Source organism: Mchenga conophoros, linkage group LG6 (assembly GCF_057382185.1).
Source record: "Mchenga conophoros isolate Kocher_MC1m ecotype Shallow Benthic linkage group LG6, M_conophoros_male_GT1.1, whole genome shotgun sequence".
Lineage (NCBI taxonomy): Eukaryota > Metazoa > Chordata > Actinopteri > Cichliformes > Cichlidae > Mchenga > Mchenga conophoros.
Genome location: NC_140531.1, coordinates 27299629 through 27312523, shown reverse-complemented (window position 1 = coordinate 27312523; position 12895 = coordinate 27299629). Strand labels below are relative to the sequence as shown.

The window sequence follows — 12895 nt, the reverse complement described above, 5'->3', positions numbered from 1 at the left end:
CAGGCCAATCCAATTGCCGAGCAGGGATCAAGTCACCATGCTGGTGCTGCTCCCAGAAATCATCAGGAGCCAAACCTCCTGAGGTCCTCCTACCACATCACAAAGCCTGCTGCTTGGGCACATGAGTGTGTGTGTGTGTGTGTGTGTGTGTGTGTGTGTGTGTGTGTGTGTGACACAGAAAAGGCAGGATTAAAAGATAGAAACCATACGAGCAAACCAAATCTATTTTGAAGTACTATGACTTCCTTCCTCAAACAAGTCCTCAGCTGCCTCATTCGTCCCACATGACACACCATCATGATCACTCACTGGCCTTTAAACAAGCCTACGCTCTGTACAGGGGTGCTTTATTCATTTTATTTTATTGGCTTATTTTCACAATGTTGAGAAATATTCAGTCATCAGTCCTATCTGGTTCGCTCATTTTTTTTCTCTTGCTGGCAATATTTATAATCCAAAGATGAAGTTGCAAAATGCTAGTGTGTTCTCACCCCAGAGAGACAAAAATTGCTTTCTGGCCACTGCAGCTGGTGTTTTCAAATGTCTGGTTTGATATACCAGCCACAACAATTTTTGAACAATTTGATGTTTAGAGCCATGAAGTCCAACAGTTGGAGGGTGGACGTGTGTCAGCTAGGAGATCAACTGTCTTTGAGTTTTTGAATTTTGCTTCAGTGATTTTTTTCTCACTTTGTAATGTTGCATTTACATGCTGGTTAGGGTTAAGTTAATGTATGCCCCATCACAATATTAACCCTGCATGTTTAAAAGAAATAATTTCTTACCAAGTGCATTTAAATTTGATGCCAAGGGGTTCTTCAGAAGCATGCTGATGTGATTGATTAGGAGAGACAGATCTGTATAACTCATGCCTAAAAAGGGGTGCATTAGGCATAGATGCCAAAGGTCAACTTGAAGAATTCAGGAACTTAGACAAGACAGCATTTAAAAAATATATGTGCATTATTCTAAGATGAAAATATAAATCTCATTATAAAATCAAAGTCTTGCACATAAGTTAATATAAAGTCTTGGAAAGAGATTTTATATTAAGCAGCAACGGTAGATGGTAAACATACTTAATTACTTAAGAAAGTTTAACCTTTATCTGAAGCTCTGTGAGGATCCAGCAGTCTGAAAAACCAAGTGAAGATCTTTCAATACAAATTCCGTGGACAGAAACTAAAATATAGAACTTTGCATTAAAAACATATACACTTAGAGATATCCATTTCCATATCCGTGTTACTATAATCTGTGTTTGTCTGCCTTGGTTTGTTTACGTCTTTGTCTGCAAACCCCTCCTCGATTATCAGGAGCAACCAAATGTGGCACACGGGTATGTGTTAAGCTTTGTACACACTGGAAGTTATTTGCTGTAACATGGTAACAACGGAAGAAATAAATATCCATTGGCGATGGGAAGATGGGAAGATAAACTTCTCAACTTCCACTGAGGAAACTACCAATGGGAGTGAAGAATACCAATGATTGACTTATGACCTGGTAGTAAGGACTTTAGAAGGTTACCAGGACAACCAGAGTCTGGAATGTATAAAAGCCACCAGCTGTGAGCATCAAAGCAACGCGCAATGAGCGACTCACTTCCAGTGTGTACGTAGCTTTAGGCCACCCAAGGTTTCAGTCATTTTAGCAAATGGCTAAAATAATCTTATCACTCTGTAAGCTCTTATTAAGGCATCCTGTGGTTTCACGTTCACAACAATACCATCAAATTTAAATTCACAAATGTTGAATTATTCACGACATGTTATAATGTGATCAGTTTTCCAAGGGCAAGAACAGACCAGTCAATACTATAGTGTAGACACGTAATAGTAAATAGTATAAAGCACTACAATGCAAAACACAATGAATACAATTACATGAAAACAATACATAAATAAGTCAGTAATTGTGATTACTACTGTATCATCTTATGAAAGTATAAGTACAAAAATAAGTAATGAAAGTAATGATAGTGTTTAGTGAGAAGAAGGTAATGATAGCATTCAAATGATTTAGTAAATTACTTCTGTTTGACAACTAAATCCAACCCAACAATAGAATCAACTCATAAATAAATAATTTCTTTTCTGAACTTCACTCGGTGAGGTTTTGGTTTGAAGAACTCTCTAAAGATCTCCAGTGTATTTACACTTGTTTATTATAAATGTATGAAACATGTTTTCTCCAGGCATTGTGCCAGTATTCCCACTAACAAGAGGAATCCCTGTGTAGGTAACAAAGTATAAGTCATATGCTAGTATGTGTGTGCCTCGTTTAGAATAAGTTCATAGAGAGGTGCTTCACACAGTTTTTTGATCTCATGATCATTTGTAGTGTGACCTTTGGTAACCTGTGGTTCAAAGATTTCTGAAGAAAGTCTTCAGAAACCTGAAGCCTTTCTTCAGAAATTTGCCAGGTAACCTGGCAAATAAGAACAAGTGAAAGATATTTGCAGACTTGATTTTTGAGATTATTACATACTATGTATTTTACACTAGAAAGTCCATGAATGTAAGCACGAAATGAGCAAAGTTAGAAATGTGTTTTCTTTTATCTAACAGTTGAGTTAATTTGACTGGAAAAACGTCTTTCTGTCATGACTGTTCGCTCAAAGCATGGGAGTCAAGTTCCCAGTTGAAAAGCAAATAGAGTACTCAGCGCATTTGCGTTGATATTGTGCTTATGGTGATGGGGCGTGGAAGGCCGGAGTTATCCCTGGGGGGAAATGCCTACCTGTGAAATATGAGGCAATTATCCAAACACACACAGACCCTCCATTACTGACATCCAGTTCAGGAGTTTAACTGTCTCTGCATGTTCCCTAGCTGCATGCTGCTTAGAATACATGTATACTCCTAAAGAAAACTTTTACGTGCCAAATGCTTCCCATAAACATGCTCAAAAAGTGTCCTTAAAGTTTAAAAATGCTTCTGTTAAAATTCTCATGACATGCTTTAGTGATTTAGTTGTGACTCAGAGTTATTTCAGGTATTTCACTCAGTTCAATGAGCTGTGGCAGCACACATATGTTTACTCTGGCTAACTCCCAGCGTATGCAAAGCGGCACAATCATGATCAAGGTTATAAAGTTATGGATATGAGTGGCACGTCAGTACAGTTTACTTCATGATGTTTCCTGCCTGCGGTGACTAACCTCTGCTTTTTGGCTTGCATTTAATTGCAAGAAATCACAGTCAGTAAAATCTCATTTTAGTGTTTTTTTTAGTAATATATTTTTGGCAGGAGAGTAAATTCTGATATGAAACACAAAAGATCAAATTTTGTCTTTTGGTGGGAAAAGTGTGTTAAACATGATAGTGCCAACAAGCCTTGTTTACCATCTTAATCCAATGTATCAACATGCTAACATTTACTTATTTGAACTGAACAAAGTACAGCTGTGGCTGATGGGAAGGTGTATTTGCTTTGCCAGTATTTAGTCATCCAATAGCCAAGCCAGTAGACAAATTAAAATTTTAAACTGGTGACTGGTTTAGAGGCTAAAGTTAAAGTTGCTGAGACATCTTCTTTAGAACCACAAATATGAACCTCATGTTCGTGCCTGAAGTGGTCACCAAACCAGAAAATTTCTCAGAAATCAGTCTTGATATGTTTTAATTTGGACCGAAGTTTTTCACCGACAATAGGAAGACTAACACACCAACACTGCTGTTCATTAATCTGCTAACACTGCTAAAAAGCCAAAAGTTGTAAAGCCGGCGTATCGCTATTACCTCGGGATCCCATGTCTCTAAACTGTACTAAGGCAGACCAGCACTGAATTAAAAAAAGAAAAAGGAACTGTCAGCTGCGTGGTTGATAGTTCATATTTCCAACATGTTTTTCTTTGTGAGCCCAGATTTTTCAGACTATTATGTTTGCCTATCTGCAGCATGGGTTACATCATGTGGAGAACTGATGCAATTCCCTCACTTAGCATGTAAAAGGACATATCTACAGGCAATGGTGTATTTTGTCCTTACATAGCATGAATACAGGAAGACTTTGAGTCTCTGTTAAAAAAGAAAAGGCAATAGTAATAATAGACATTGTTGAGAGGCATTTTTTCCTATTCGCATTACTCTCATTTGGCTCCTGACCCAGATTTAAAAAAAAGAAAGAAAAAAAACTCCAACAAAAACGCCTAATGGGGATTGTGTAGACCTGCAGCACACTTTGTGGCATGTGCACCGCTGGGTGTGGTGAGAACAGAAGCCATGACGGAGGTTACTAAGAGGAAAGAAGAGAGCTTGGAAAGCAAGGATGAGTCAGTGTCATCAGCCAGACTGTATCTCAATATAAAGGGCAGGGGTGACAACCTGTCTTCCCCACACCCAAGCCCACTCTCCATCCCTCTCATCCACCCCTCCCGCCTTGCCCAGAAATCTAATACCACTAAGGAGACCAGAGGGTGGTATTTTACCAAACCAATTTATAATAAACCAACACCAACTCAGTGTGAGTCACAAAGGAATTTCCCTGACACATATTTTAACCAAAGACAGTCTTTCTTACTTTCAACATCCTGTTTGAGATCTATGGCATCAAGTAAACTAGGTCATATGCACCAAGGCCTTCAGTTCAGACACACCTCAATCATTAGCAATCGTCTAAATATGCACGAGTCTGTTTTTACTTGTGTTTGTTTAATTATAGGATGTTTACTCAGGCAATTATTTCATTTTATTTTTACTTTGTCTAGACTAACTACTTAATGGTAGTTCTTTGGTCTTATTATACTAAATGTTTTAATCTACAGTGAGGGAAATAGTTATTTAATCCCCTGCTGAGTTAAGTTTTTTTTTTTTTAAACATACTACATTAAAAGTTATAAATTGAAGTACTTGATCCGCAAGCAAATCATGACTTAGTACTTGGTGGAGAAACTCTAGCTGGCAAGCACAGCGGTAAGAAGTTTCTTGTAGTTGGATACCAGGTTTGCACACATCTCAGGCGCCATTTTGGTGATTTTTTTATAGGATTGAGGTCTGTAGCTTAATGTGCTTCTAGCCACTCCTTTGTTGCCTTGATTACATGTTTTGGGTCATTGTGATGCTGAAAGACCCACCCACCACCCAGAAAGGAAGTTCTTTTCCAAAAATTTATTGTCCATTGGCTCAATGTGGTGAAGTTGTCCTGTACAATCTTACAATCTCCAGATTGAGGGTGATTGATGGTTGTTTTATATTTGTTCCATTTCCAAATAATCGCACCAATGGCTGTCACCATCTGGCCAAGCTGCTTTCTGATGATCTTGTATCCCATTCAAACCTTGTGCAGGTCTACGGTTTTGTCCCTGACGTCCTTTGACCACTCTTTGGCCTTGCCCATGATTGTGGAAGGGAAGAAACTGAATCTGATCCAGAGTCTTTGTTGGTTGGTAGGAGATCAAATATTTTTTCACACAATAAAATGCACATCAATTTCTAACTTTTATGTAACTGTGTGCTTCTTTGTTGATATTCTGTCTCTCTCCATTAAAATGCAAATACCTTACAAATTAGAGACTGTTCATTCTTTCTAATTGAGCAAACTTACAAATGATCAAATAATTGTTGCCCAACATTGTACAACAGATTACATCAGATAACTGACAAACCACCCTCTGTGTGTGTGTGTGTGTGTGTGTGTGTGTGTGTCTCCTTTGTTGAACAGATGCATCAGACAGATGAACTGACTGCTGTGAAGAGAGAGTAAAATACCTGCAGAAGGAGTGTCGGATCTTTTTTTTGTTGTTATTTTTATTCTTGTATTTAAAAGATCTGTGTAGCTCTCAGGGATGTAAAAGGGAGTCTGAGCTGTAACAGGAGTGTGTGTGTGTGTGTGTGTGTGTGTGTGTGTGTGTGTGTGTGTGTGTACACATGTGTGAGTTTGAGCACACTGTGTGTATGTGTGTGAGATTAGAGAAGGGCAAAGAGTTGAGGTGGTGTTTGATGCTAGTCTCAGTGGCAGGCTTAAAAAAACAAAACAAAAACCTGTCACTCAGCTTCTCTCCACGCAATGCATACACACACAAACACACATGTGACCACCCGCATACACTACACTCACACAATCTGGCTCTCCAGCACAGACATAGACTTCTAGCAGCAACACCTCTGACCATGTAAAACCTCTCTCCCTGTGCAGGCACACACATGCAACTTTATAGGCACACACACAGAACAGTTCTAAGCATACAAATAAACCAAGTCAATTCAGCGTATAATCGGTGTATCGTAAAGGATCAATTCCTGCAGAACACGCACATGTACTGGAGTACACATTCACAGACATACAGACTTACTGTATGGATGCTGTACTCTTGTGTGTAATCGTAAAGTAAATAGGGTGCTAAGTAAACACCTAACTCAGCAACTTATTCTCTTTGTCACGTACACACATTTATCCAGCACCCTAGCTGGGAGATCTCGCTCTTTCCTTTACAGTAGGCCATTTCTTTCAACAGATTTATCACCGGTGTTGCACAACCTATTCGATTATCTGTGTCTGTGTGCCCTTCGTGAGAGAGTGACCAACTGAGCTTCTGTGATAGTGTCTCTGCGGGTGTTTGTGTGTATCAGAGGGCCGTAGGCTCAAGCTATTAAGATCAGTATAGTGGTGAGATATGTGATCTGAGGGATGCTACTTCAGAGAAGTGAACAAAGCAGATGCTGTTCCAGAGAAGAAACTGCACAAGGCCAACATACAAACCCTGGGGGACCCCTCTACAGTGCTTTGGAGCAACTATTGTATTTGGCTGAATGTATGAACGCCAACAGTTTAATCTAACACAGTATAAAGGACTGCCAAGAAAATCTGATGTGTTATTATTGTCACGTTTAACCATCTGTCTTGGGGTTTTGGTCCAAATTTCTTATTCACAAAGTTGAATAATATCAGGCCCTCCCAACAGGGACGTTTGTGACAACGCATTGATATTCCTGACAGGAACTGTCGGGGGTCTTTGGCTGTGTTGTGTGAGATCTCTTCCTCACAGAGGTGAGTGACAAATAAAGAAAGAAATATTAACTATAAAGAAAAACAGATTTAAAGATAAAGAAGGACAAAGACAGCCAAAACAGAAATAATCTACAAATTACTTTCGTGAAAGGAAAATGTGTGCTGAATTTTCAAATGGAGAATAACAGTGGAGAAATTTAAGAAGGAAGGAGGAAAATAATAGAGGTCAGTGACAAATACTTCTGCAAAAAGTAAATAAAAATTAAACAAATCACACACAGCCAAGTGTTCAAGATATATACCTTCACACTAGTTTCAGCACACTGTTGTTGAGCTCCATTGGCACGGAAAGATAAATCTGGAAGGCCGACTGGACAGAAATCCCAAAGCTGCCATTTTAAGGATGCAGAACTGCAGATTAGCCATGGCATGTAAAACTTCAGTGAAGAAGCAAAGTGGTCGGACAAGAAACAACAAGAATAAAAAGTCATCCAGAAAACTATTTGTGAGTCATTCGCTGGAAAAAAAAAGTCTTCAAATTATTTGTTTAACCTCCTAAGACCCGAACTCTTCCACGGCATGCATTTTTAATTTCTATTTGATATCTGGGCTGATTGTTTTTACATTCATTAGGCCCCAAAGAATTACCAGATTTTTTTTTTTACCTTATTTTTGTTTTTATGAAAAATCAGAGCCACATATGAGGATATTCGTTTAAAATTTTGATAGAACAGTAGCAGTATAATGTCCTCGTAAGTGGATATCAGGCCCTTGTAGAACAAAATTGAGTATTTTGGTCTAAATAACCCAAAATGTGATGTCCACATATGTGGACGCCGGGTCCTAGGAGGTTAAATACTTACCAGCCTGACAGACACTTTTTTTCTTTAACTATTATGATTTTAAATATGAATATTCTTCCTTCATAATAGTCTAAGAACATACATTTATTATCTGTAGTTGTTTGTAAAAATATTACAATATAATATATGTAATATATTTAAAACAAACACATTATTTGTTGTAAAATAGGCAGCTGAGATAAGCTAAGATTTCACATTAATGAGAACTGATGAGAAAGGGTCTGCTTTACATATGTATAAATACAATTTTTTAAATATATTAAAAAGTTGAGACTGATAATCAGCATTCTAGCTGTTACTATGCATTTTATTTGTACTATAAATAATATAATAATTTTGTACAAACAGACAAAAAGGAATAATAATAAATAAGTTATATTGCTAATGTGAGAATTTGATGTTGTTAGTTATGAACCTGTGATGTGAACATCGTGTCAGATCAGGTTTATAAAAAACACTTTAATAATATATAAATGTATTATCCAGGAGAAAAGAAGACCCATAAAAACCTCCCTGTAATGATTTAAATGTTATTTTGCTGTAATTTTAAAATGTAATTTTACAGTAGACCTTAATATATTACAAAATGAACACAAATTTCTATTTCTATTTCAAAATCATTCCCCGAATACCAGACCGTTAATTTAACCAGTCTAAATAATCCTGCTCACAATTTTTTAGTCAGCAATGAATTTTCTTTAAGAGAATAAAATGTGTGAGGGAAATTCTGCACTCTGTTATTTGGTTTCTGCAACATTTTAATAGCTTCAAAAGAATCCTGGCTTTTAAACACACACACACACACACACACACACACACACACACACACACACACACACACACAAATGTCATATGAGGGTGACTGTTTGAAACAGCCTTCTTCCACGTGTCCTGCAAACCACTCAAATGATAAAACTGGAAATCAAAATGATTTGATATGGTAACGGTAAAGACAGTTATTGATGGTATTGTAAAACCATTAAAATATATATTCAACTTGTCGTTTCAAAAAGGAGTTTTTCCACAAAAAATGAAAGTTGCTAAAGTTATTCCCATTTACAAAACCGGTGAAAGACATAATTTTACAAACTATAGACCAGTGTCAATACTCTCCCAGTTCTCTAAGATACTGGAAAAACTCTTCATAAAAAGATTTGACAGTTTTGTGGAAAAATATGAATTAATGACAAATAGTCAGTATGGGTTCAGAAACAACAGATCAACAGCTTTGGCACTGATAGATTTAATGGAAAAGATAACGGAATGTATGGATAATAAGAGGTATGCGCTCGGAGTTTTCTTAGATCTAAAGAAGGCGTTTGATACTGTTAATCATGAAATTCTATTAAAAAAACTGGAAAAGTACGGGTTTAGGGGAGTGGTTTTGGAATGGTTAAAAAGCTATGTAGGGAATAGGCAACAATATGTACAAATAAATGAATATAAATCTAATTTGATGGATATAGCTGGTGGAGTACCTCAAGGTTCAGTACTGGGTCCAAAAATGTTTATTATGTACTTAAATGATATCTGCAGAGTATCTGAGATTTTAAAGTTTGTAATATTTGCAGATGACACAAATATACTGTGTGCAGGTGGGGAATTGCCACAGGTTTTGGAAATGATCACACAGGAATTAACGATATTAAAGAAGTGGTTTGATATAAATAAATTATCATTGAATCTCGATAAAACCAAATTTATGTTGTTTGGAAACCAAAAGAAAAACATCGAAGTAGAAATATGTGTTGACAATGTATATTTAGAAAGAGTAAATGAAATAAAATTTCTTGGGGTGATCATTGACCACAAGCTCTGTTGGAAGCCACACATTACTTATGTTCGGGGGAAATTGGCACGGGGCATTGCCGTCCTGGGAAAAGCAAAGCATATGTTGGATCAGAAAGCACTGCACATTTTATACTGTGCTTTACTACTGCCATATATGAGCTACTGTGTAGAGGTCTGGGGAAACACATACAAAAGTAACACACAAACAATAACTATAATACAGAAAAGGGCCATTAGATTAATAAATAATGTAGGGTACAGGGACCATACAAATGCACTCTTTGTCAAAATGCAAGCTATTAAATTCCAAGACTTGGTGAAGCTTAAAACAGCGCAAATAATGTATAAAGTCAGAAATAAATTGCTTCCCAAAGAAATCTGTAAATTGTTCATAGAAAGAGAAGGTGGGTATAACTTAAGAGGGAAATGGAATTTAAAAATACAAAGTGCTAGAACAACTTTAAGAACTATGTCTATCTCAATTGCAGGAGTTAAATTATGGAACAGTCTAACAGAAGAAATAAAAGACAGTCAAAACATAAAACAGTTTAAAGTAAAATATAAAAACCTAATTTTAAATAAGTATAAGAATGAAGAAAACGGGGTTAACCCAGGACGGTAATGTTGCTGGTAATGGTGTTGCGGTTCTTTTTTGGTTGTTTTTTTGTTTTGTTTTGGTTTGTTGTTTTTCCATAACTTGTGTATCTGCAAATATACACATTCTGTATTTTTCATATGAAAGAAACTATACTGTGGTGGGGCTTGCTAATTTCTTGTTTTTGATTTATGTATGTTATGTTTTGTTTCACTTCATATGTTTCATATGTTGTTTGTTTAATTTAAGACAAAAAAAAATTAAATGAATGAGAGGTAAAACTTGAGGGGGTAGGGACAAATAAGTAAATACTTCAGCCTACTCCTTTTCAAACAAATAATGGAATGATATTTTGTAATGATTGTGAAGGCACATGTTTGAAATGTTTGAAATAAAAATGAACTGAACTGAACTGAACTGAATTTAAAATAAGGATAAAGTCAAGAAAGCGTACAGAAAAATAAGGTAACAGCTCTTTTTAAAAATACCACCTATTTGGTAACACTTACTATCCTATAGTCAATCATAATTGATCTGAAATCACTCTCCTCAGTGTGTTTTTTCAAGCCAAAGGTCCTTTTACAAAAGGAAAAGAAAACAGATATTTTAAAAACATCAGTGTCAGAAAGGATTTCAGTTTCGGTCTGTTACAGTAAAAACTGACAGAATACATTAGCCTGACTTAAATTATATCAGTATTTTTTTGTCTCCTTGAGAACTCACAGGATTAAAAATGCTATGATTTTTCTAACTGTGCTTGGCAGCAACTGGATGCCTGCAGCCGCTTCCAGCACAACAGCACAGCACACAAACATGTATGAATAAGTTATGAAACATGAATCCATTTGGTCTGCGTTCAACAGATCTTTCTCCTTTTATTGCACTTATCGAACTAGATACATCTGACAAAGCTTAAGGCCGCAATGCAGCCAAATTCTTGTAAAGGAATCCTCTGTCGATTTCACTCCGTTTTCATTGAACCTTGGTTTGCACTCTGGCAACGGGAGCAAAGCCAAGCACATTTCTCTGAGTCATCACAGAGGGGAGAGAGGGAGGGGAAACAGGAGGAGGAGAAGAAGAAGAAGGAGACGAAGAAGAAGAAGGGGGAGGAGGAGAAGCAGGAGGTGGCAAGTCTGGAGTTTCCCTCTTGCTCTTGCAGTCGAAGGCCTACACCGAGCAGCAACAAGCTGAGAAAACCGTGCTCTATTGTTTCAGGCCTGCTGGCAAAGTGAGCCTTCCTGAAACTCAGCAAACAACTATCACACAAATGGGAGACGAGCCAAAACTCTGCTCACTGAAAGACCTGCCAAAGTGGTAGAAAGCTGTTGTGTGGGAAGTTTAGAAGGACTTTTGTAGAAATTGTTGTTTTCTTTGCCTGGCAGTAAGACAAAAATACTTTCAATGTAACCTTAAAAGCGATGAGAAAACGTTGAATAAAACCTTCATCCTTGGGAAAAAAAGAGAGGTTATAATCAAGTTGCTTCAGTCTTGCAGTGAGAGGAGAGGTGATTGATAATTAATGGTTGTCACACACCCAATCCCTAAAATATATAGTTTTGTGTTGCGGTTATGACAGTTGTCTTTTTAAAATGCTGGACAATGTTGGTAAAGTATGTCATTTAAGTGCTGTAAATGTGTCTACTGCGTGGTACTTACAGCTATTGTGGGTCAGGAGTGCAGCTATTTGTAAGAAAGGAAGAGGAAATCGACAGAACTGTCACATGATTGATGGCTTCTATGAAGCAAATAGCCACGCCTCTCCTTCTAGGAATCCTTACAAGCTTCATTTAAAAAAAAAAAGAAAAAGAAAAAAAACTGTTTACAACATGAGGAGCAAATGGAAATGTTGAAAAATAACTAAACCATCAGAGAGTTTTGCATCTCCAGACCAGCTGCAAGTGGAAGCTTGTCAGAGTGGCAAGCTTATTGTTATTTTTCTGGCGACAAGCAATAAGTTGAAGAAATGATAAATGAATGAAAACAGCGAGAGAAGGTCAACTGCGAGAAATGCAGCGGCGCTTCAAAAGTTTAACCCTTTATTTCTCGTCTTGGGCTCTGTTAAAATAACCGGCAGGTTCGCATGTCCCCTTGGACCTTTCAGGCAGCTCTACTGTTTGTTTTCCACTCCAACGTGGGGACAGATTTGGACAAGGGCGACTGCAGAGTCTATTTTCTCCACCTGGAAGCTTGGAACGGTGGGGAGGGAAACTCAAGACTGGTTTTACCCGCTTCCTGGAAACGGTAAAGCAAGCGGGAGGCCCCGCTGTCAGGGAAAGGGGTAGCGAAAGAGAGGGAGAGAGAAACTCTGTGACAGTGTGCACAGAGAGAGCGACTAAAGCCTCTGTCCAGCAGATAAGAAATATGTGTGAATGCATGAGTGGGCGTGTTTATTTGCCTGCCTGCCTTGTATGTGTTTGTGTGTATGTGAAATAGAAAATTACAGAATGGTAAAGAGCACACACTCCAGCCAGGGGATTTGCTGATGCCCACGAAGATCTGTTTACAGTAAGTGACCCTGATGACCCCCCCAGAGGATACAGGGCTCAGTTCCAGCACACATACATATACGCACACATCATCCCAGCCTCGCATCTCACCAGACTCTGATACAAAGTGTCGAAGGCCACCTGTTAGAAACATCCGGAAGTCTCAATTCCAGACAAAGCATGCACACCTATCGTGGCACTAAAAACAC

At 37.7% G+C, this 12895-nt stretch overlaps 1 long non-coding RNA gene across 3 annotated transcripts in view; it reads left to right on the top strand.

Annotated features, from left to right (window-relative positions):
* The window catches only part of LOC146572785 (uncharacterized), a 42549-nt gene extending 31937 nt beyond the window's left edge, over positions 1-10612 (top strand). For 2 of the 3 annotated variants that reach the window (XR_014892752.1, XR_014892750.1), the window contains 2 exons: positions 5290-5389; positions 5665-10612. This is a non-coding gene — a long non-coding RNA (uncharacterized LOC146572785). The remainder of the gene's footprint in view (positions 1-5289; positions 5390-5664) is intronic. The other variant, XR_014892751.1, reaches the window with a different exon arrangement.
* Positions 10613-12895: the final 2283 nt, after the last annotated feature.